This window comes from Xyrauchen texanus, chromosome 6 (genome assembly GCF_025860055.1).
Source record: "Xyrauchen texanus isolate HMW12.3.18 chromosome 6, RBS_HiC_50CHRs, whole genome shotgun sequence".
Classification (NCBI taxonomy): Eukaryota; Metazoa; Chordata; class Actinopteri; order Cypriniformes; family Catostomidae; genus Xyrauchen; species Xyrauchen texanus.
In genome coordinates this window covers 36,407,889-36,415,889 of record NC_068281.1, presented here as the reverse complement: position 1 = coordinate 36,415,889, position 8,001 = coordinate 36,407,889, and positions in this window count along the sequence as shown.

Sequence of the window (8,001 nt, the reverse complement as noted above, 5' to 3'; positions counted from 1 at the left end):
TGTTATTTCATATTTGTGATTGTTTTTGAGGTTCCTCTATAATGTGCAGATGCAATGTGAACAATAGCAGGAACACTTTTTCTTCAGTTATAGACAGTTGCATTTTTCATATGTCAATGCAGTTAACCTGAAACAGCTTTCAAACCCCATCTTTACTTATGTAAAGCGATTTTCTTCTTTGATTTTATCAATCAGGTTTGGATTGGATATGATAGTATTATTATACAGTGTTGGGTGAAATCTGATTACAATATAATTATGTCCTGCAACTTAAATTATTGTAATCAGATTACAGGTATTTTCAATTAAAGGTAATTATTTTCAAGGCCATTACATGTTTCTAAAATAATATTATTTATGTATAATCAGCGTTGGGTGTAATCTAGTATCTGTAATTGAATTACTTTTTAGTCAAAACTTAAATTATTGGAATCAGATTACAGTTACTGAATTTCAAGTACTTTTCAGTACATTTTGTAGCTTACAAATATTTAAAAAATAATATAATTAATGTACAATACAGTTAAACATGAATTATGTTCATAATATACATCTGCTTGTGTTTCTGTGCAAACTGAAGGGACAATGAAATTGAGCAAGTTAAAATATAGACATTGTGTTGAGCTGAAAAACAATCACTTCTGTAAAAACTATTTTAGAAAGTAACTTAAAAGTAAAATAATTAGTAATAGGGATTACTTTGTCAAAAGTACTATGAGTAATCAGTAAAGTAATCTGATTACAATTTTAGAGATGTAATTAGTCAATTGTAGTGGATGATTATTTTTGAGTAATGTACTCAACACTATATATAATCCAGTTAAAACATGAATATATGTTCATATGTACAACTGTCTGTTTCTGTGAGAGCTGCAAAATGTGTGCGACAATGAACAAGGTGGAAATAAAGACTTTATTTTGAATATGTTGAGCCGAAAAACAAAAATGTATCTGTGAAAAGTGTTTTGGAAAGTAACTTGAAAGTAAGGTAATTAGTACCTTGATTACTTTTCTTGATTAAGCAATCGGTAAAGTAAACAGATTCCAATTCAGAGAAGTCATTTGTAGTGGATTGCTTTTTTTGAGTAACTTACCTAACACTGTTCATAAAATGTTGGACGTGATTTTCTTAATTTTCCCCACCTGCACAACCTAGGTCTCAACAATGAAAAAGACAAGTCTTTCCAAGGTGGACAATGTTATGTTTTATATTTATTCATTTAGCAGATGCTTTCATCCAAACAACTTTCAAACGAGGAATACAACAAAAGTGATTCATACTATAGGAAGAAAAGGAGGCAAAATATGATTTTTGCCCTAATATCAAAAGATCTTATTAGAAAAAAGAAATTATGATCCAACATGAATTTTCTTGATAATAAAATATGATCGTGTCTGGTAACACATGCATGTAAAATGGCTAGAAATAACATTTTAGCTTAGCATAAAGCTAACTATTTACACAAGGTTTATTTCTATTTCTTCTGCTCCAAACTTACTTCAAACGTACTTCTCTGTCTGCTCGTATGAATGTAACACATCATAAGAAAGTGTTTCACCACTGCTCAAATGCATTTTGGATCGCATAATTTATTTGTTTAAATGTTTTCCATCTGAAAGGACTAAAAATGTAATTAAATGACAATAAAATGCAAAGTAATCTCTTCACTAATCAAAATACTATTTGAATGTAACTGTATTCTAATTACCAATGATTTAAGTTGTAACAGTAATGGAATACATTTACTTATATTTTGTATTTTAAATACGTAATCCAAGTTACATGTATTCCATTACACCCCAACCCTATAGCTCATCAACAACACACAAGATTATTAATTTACTGTCATATATGATTAATCAACTGGCATTTCTGTGTAGACATTGTTAATGAAATACTACAGATTTTCAAAAAGAAAAAAATTATTGAGGTGAAGATGCCTCTATATTACTTTGTTGTCAGAGTGGCTTAATGTGCAATAAATGTCTCTTACATAAATAGATGGCATTAGCAGTTGTGTTAGATGTTTGCTGAGCTTTTCAGGCTTTTTGCATCGTCTCTTTGATGATGCAAACAGACCAATAAAAGCTTTCCTGTACCCTTGGCAACAGCACTGGTGCTGGCTGTAAATGAGGCAATCAAATTTATGCTGGAACATCCAGCAGGGAAAGAGAAAATAAAAACTGGAACACTGTGAGCCAGTCATTCATTCGACAACAAATTTAGCATGTAATAAAATCTTATAGAGTGAAACAGAGCCTACTTTACCTCCTGAGATTTTGGATCAGCGTTTGCTGACTCCTACTGTATCAAAACACGTATTGTGCGTTGTTTAGTTACATTTGAAAGCAGAATATATTAAGCTGCAGAATACTGTACAGTATGTAAAATGTGCATATTTTGCATGTTTTCTTTTCCAGATTTGAATATCTTTTTCTTGGCTTACTATTTGATTCGACTGCCAAATATGAAAACATTATTACACAAAATGAGATTAAAATGGCAAAATAACAATTGTCGTTTCCAAGATTATAAGTGGAAGCCTCTGAATTAAACTTACAATGTGAGAGGTCATAATGTGACAATAATGCAGAAATAATGTACAAATTTGGCATGGAACAATAACTATAGTTGGCAGTAAATAGTGTATAAACATTATTCTGTGAGTAAGCTAGTTTTCCATTCTGAACATAACTCCAAATATGCCAAAAATGGCTGGAGAGTGGGCTGAATTGCCTTATGGGATTATGTGGCCAATAGACTAAATGCACCACCAACCTGTGAAACAAGCCAGCTAATCAAAATGTGTCTTCAGTTTTGACCATGGGAAGGTATCAGTCTTAGCAGTGAATTGTGAGTCAGGCCTCACAATACCAAATGGATGATCTCCAGACCTGTGTGTTCTGAAGATTAGTGTTACGAAACATTGCATACCTGAAATATGAGATGTCAAACATACAATACATACCAGTATATTCCTAACTCCCAGAACACCATATATAACATTTATATTTTCAAATTGCCTCTAGATATTAACAGAGACATCTGTATTTGCTGCAACAGGGAGGTCATTAATATTGGGACAACACAACAACAACAACAAATAGCATCAGGCAATAATTAGAGTGATAAATCCATAACTGTTTGGCTCCATGCAACATGTTGTGTGTGTTTGTTTCTTGACAGTATGTAGTAACCATTGCACAGCAGTTTTTGTTTTTGTTGTTGTTGAACTACTTTCATTGCAAAGACAGAAATATAGCATGATAGTATTTTGTATCCCTGATTCTGCACCATTTGAGTTGTTTGCACCATAAGTCATGTGCCTACTCAAATTCAAATCATCATTTCTAAAAAACAAACAAACAAAAAAAAAACACTGCACATTAAATTTGATTATTGTTTTAATCTTGAGATTAATCTTAGATTAAAGATGAACATTATATTTTTAGACATTAAGTGCCTTATTACCATGAAAGGGCAATACCTCCACTGTTATTGAACCACAGTGGTAAAGGACACTTTTTGAGTGAGTTTAAGTGATTTGGTTCAAAGTTTAAAATTCCAACAGAGACACCCTGTGGTACAAACTAATTCTTGCTTTGACCAATGAACATTTCCAACAATATCTAAGACAAATAATAATGAATAAGAAAATGCATAAGGGATTGAATGTGTTAACCTCCGGTCCGTAGACACACATGCGTGTACTGTTACTGAAACGTAATCTTTTGTTAAAATATGATATTTTCTGAAAGTTAATTTGATTTTTTTGTGATTAATGTAATTCTTTTGCAAGTGAAAATACTGAAAGGGCAATATAACACAAAAATGATTGAAGTTGTTAAATATAATTTTGTTGCAGTTAGTTTGTGATCTTTTTAAAGACCTTTCAAAACTTGGCCATGCTATAACCCAACCCAAGCTAGAAATGACCACCTTGAACATTCTTGGAAAAGGGCAAGCAGATTTCTCTGTGGGTTGAATAGGCAGATGAACAGAGGAAGCTCTTAAATACCCAGTTGCCAACAACAGGTGTAAATCTGCTCAACACACCAAAAAAACATAGAGGTCTGGTCTGATTCCCAAATGAAAGATTTGAGGTTTTTATGTTTGATGTAAAAAATGTAATCTCGAAAATAATGTGGATGTTGCACATTTCCCCCCAAAAGAACTTCATTTGTGTTGTCAGCCTCAGCGCAGTATAGAGATGGAGAAGTCAAAGTCGAAGATAGGATCATTTTGAGAAATTGGCTCTTTGCGTGGAAAAAAGAAAATGAAAAGATTTGACTCCATTCCTTTTACGACACAGTGTGAAAAGTGTTAAATGGATTTCAGAGATTGTCGGAATTTAAAAGAGAACTTCAAATAGCCCAATTATCGTCTGTCTGTGCATTCAGATGGACAAACTGCAGTGAGATAACAGAGTGTGGCTTCTTGCACTTACAGCAGTTCTGGCTTCCTCTCATCAGTTTGCCCTTGTGACAGAATGATATATCTGTCATCTCACAGATATGTGGGTGATTTTATTCAGTGAAGGAACCCCTGCTTTCCATCTGTGCTTTCAGGCGCTAAAACAATGATCCTTTACTGAAGTGTAAGCTGTTGTCATTACCACCAAATACTGTATCATCTTTCTCACCAATTAAATGCATGTGTAATGCTTTCAGAAGATGTACACAAAAGCAGTGGTTTTCAACTGGTTGTCGCAAGGCCCAGATTTTAGCAGTACCAAAATTGATTATCGCACAAAAATAAACTAAACAAAATGTAACTAGATAGGCCCAGCAATATGTAAAGTTATTAACATGACAGATTCAGAAAATGTTTTTTTTATTTTTTATGAAACCATTAACAACTGCAGTTGTAATTACAAATAAATTGTAGACGATATATCAGTTTAAGTGAATATTCTGCTTTTCGCAAAAAATGTATTCCGATAGTTGCTGATTTATTATTTTCATTTTTTCCACTATTTATTTGTATTCCTTATCAATAAACCTCATCTGGTTAAATATATATATACAAAACTCTTTATCTGGTGAATCTATAGATTGTAAAATGCTTTATTTGATAAATATAGGGGGGATAGGGGGGATGTAACCCCCACAATAATAAAAACAAGAAAGTACAACCCTCCCAATATTTATACCATGGTCAATGGAAACATGTAAATTCTTCACACTGTAACCCCCCCAAAATCTACGCCCTTGATCATCCCTAAGGCCTATTTCCTCTGAAGACTTTACCATCCACTGAGAAATTCATTAGCAGGGCTGGACTGGTAATCTGGCATACTTTTTTTATTTTTTTTATTTAACCCTTATTTAACCAGGGAAATCCTTTGAGAACAAGTCTCTTTTACGAAGGAGCCCTGGCCAAGAAGGCCGCAATAAAAGTTTTACATAAAATACAAAATATACAATAAACATGCAAAACATAATACATTAACAATACAACTAAACAGCCACGCTTAAAAAAATACAATGGCCTTACTACAGTTAGCGATACAATGTAACAAATTACAATACAATAGACTTATTTTGGAAAGCAGGGACAGATGCCCATTGTGCCTGCTTCCCGATACTTTACTAGCCTCTTAAAGTGACCAAAGGAGACCAAGTTATCAAGTTTTAAGTCATTCTGTAATAGGTTCCACGCTGATGGAGCAAAAATTCGAAATGCTTGCTTCCCTAACTCTGTTCGAGCCCTAGGCACAATCATGTGGAGGTTATCATTAGACCGCAAAGAGCGAATGCTGGGCTTGAAGGACATAAGCCTACATAAATAAGGGGGCAATGTCCCAATAATGGATTTATATATAAACAATCGCCACCGGGTTAGCCTGCGCTGAGTAAGGGAGGGCCACTGGACCAGATCATACAGTGTGCAACAATGTGTAAAAGGTTTGCACCCTGTAATGAATCTCAGTGCGCCATGATAAACTGAATCCAGTTGGTGCAAATATTTATTCGGGGCGTGCATATATAAAAAATCACCATAATCCATAAGAGGCAGAAAGGTAGCCTCGACCAATTTCTTCCTTGTTACAAGATAAAAGCAGGCCCTATTCCTAAAATAGAACCCAAGCTTTAACCTTAGTTTCCGGGCTAAATTTTGGATATGAGCCTTAAAAGTCAAATGTAAAAGCCCTAAGTACTTATACTCTGCCACACGCTCTATTAGATTTCCCTGCAGGGTTACAATGTTTGGGGGGATAGCTGTGGAGTTCCTATTATTTGAGAGACCGTCTTTGTTTTATTTGCATTCAACACAAGCTTCGAGTCAAAAAGCCAAGATTGTACAACATCAAAGGCATCCTGCAGGTACTGAAAAGTCTGGTGAAGGGTTTCTCCACAACTGTAAATAATTGTGTCGTCAGCATAAAAATTAAACAGAGCATTATGGACATTTGAACCAAGATCATTTACATAAATGGTAAATAAAATTGGGCCCAGCACCGAACCCTGAGGAACCCTTGATACAACTTGTAAGAAACCTGAAGAAATACCGTCAAAAGTGACGCACTGAGTCCTATCTGAGAGATAATTTTCAAACCAGCCAACTGCCTTCTCAGAAAGACCAATGTTGAGCAGTCTCTGTTCTAAAATACAATGGTTCACCGTATCAAAAGCTTTAGAAAGATCGATGAAAAGAGCTGCACACATCTTTTTGCTGTCCAGTGCCTCAATGATGTCATTCACCACCTTCAATGAAGCAGAGATGGTACTATGTTCCTTTCGGAAAACCCGACTGAAACTCTGATAGGATATTATTAACACTCAGGAATTCTTTCAGTTGTTCACTTACTAGTCGTTCTAAGACCTTTGACAGCACAGACAAGTTGGAGATAGGCCTATAGTTGTTTAGCAATGTAGGATCTCCTCCCTTTAACAAGGGGAGGACATAAGCAGATTTCCAAATTGATGGCATTACATTCTGAACCAAGGACAAATTAAAAATATACGTGAGCGGTTTAGCAATAAAATCTGCAGCAATTTAAAAAAATATGGCTCTAAACAATCTCAGCCGGCAGGCTTTTTGATGTCCAATGACATTAGGGCTTTATGCACATCATCGATTGAAAACGTGGCAAAGGTAAAAGAAAAAGGCTGGCCAACACGACATCTTCCCACAGCATTACCATCAGAAGTGGAGGTTTTTGTAGATAGAGATTGGTCAAACAAAGAACCAGATGCAACAAAATGTTCATTAAAACATTCTAGCATTGATGATCTTTCCGAGATAATAATATCGTCCCTAATGATATGGGGAGGCAGTTCATTATGAGATTTAGTTAACAAAATTGACTGGATAGACTTCCAAAAAGTCCTAGGGTTATTTAGATTGTCTGTAGTGGCCGCTAGATAGTATTCAGATTTAGCATGACAGACAGCTGCTGTAAACTGGTTTCGTAGTCGTCTAAAATTAATCCTATCGGCCTCCACCCCAGAATTTCTAGCCTTTGCCCAAGCCACATCCCTCTCATGAAGAAGTTTGCTAAGCTCCGTCGAAAACCAAGGGTTATCTCGTCCCTTGACTCTAAACTTACGCATAGAAGCATGTTTATTAATAAGTTGCAAAAATCCATCATGAAAGTATTTGCAGGCTATTTCAACATCATCAATAAGCCTAATGCGGTCCCAATTAAAATAAAATAAATCATGTAAAAAACCTTGTAAGGAGAAATGTTTCATATCACGTTTCTCAATACATTGAGGCCTGGATTTTGGAATTTCTGCATTTCTAACTGCAGCAATCGTACAATGATCACTAATGTCATTAACAAACACGCCAATTTCAGAAAATTTATGAGGTGCATTTGTCAATAGCAAATCAATTAGAGTAGATTTCTCTGGGTGTTTTGAATTTGGGCGAGTAGGAGACGCAATTAATTGTGTGAGATTTAATTCACTGCAAAGGCCCTTCATTCCATCTGAAGCAGGTTTGAACCAGTCCCAGTTCATATCGCCTGCCAGGATAATCTCACTGTACTGCAG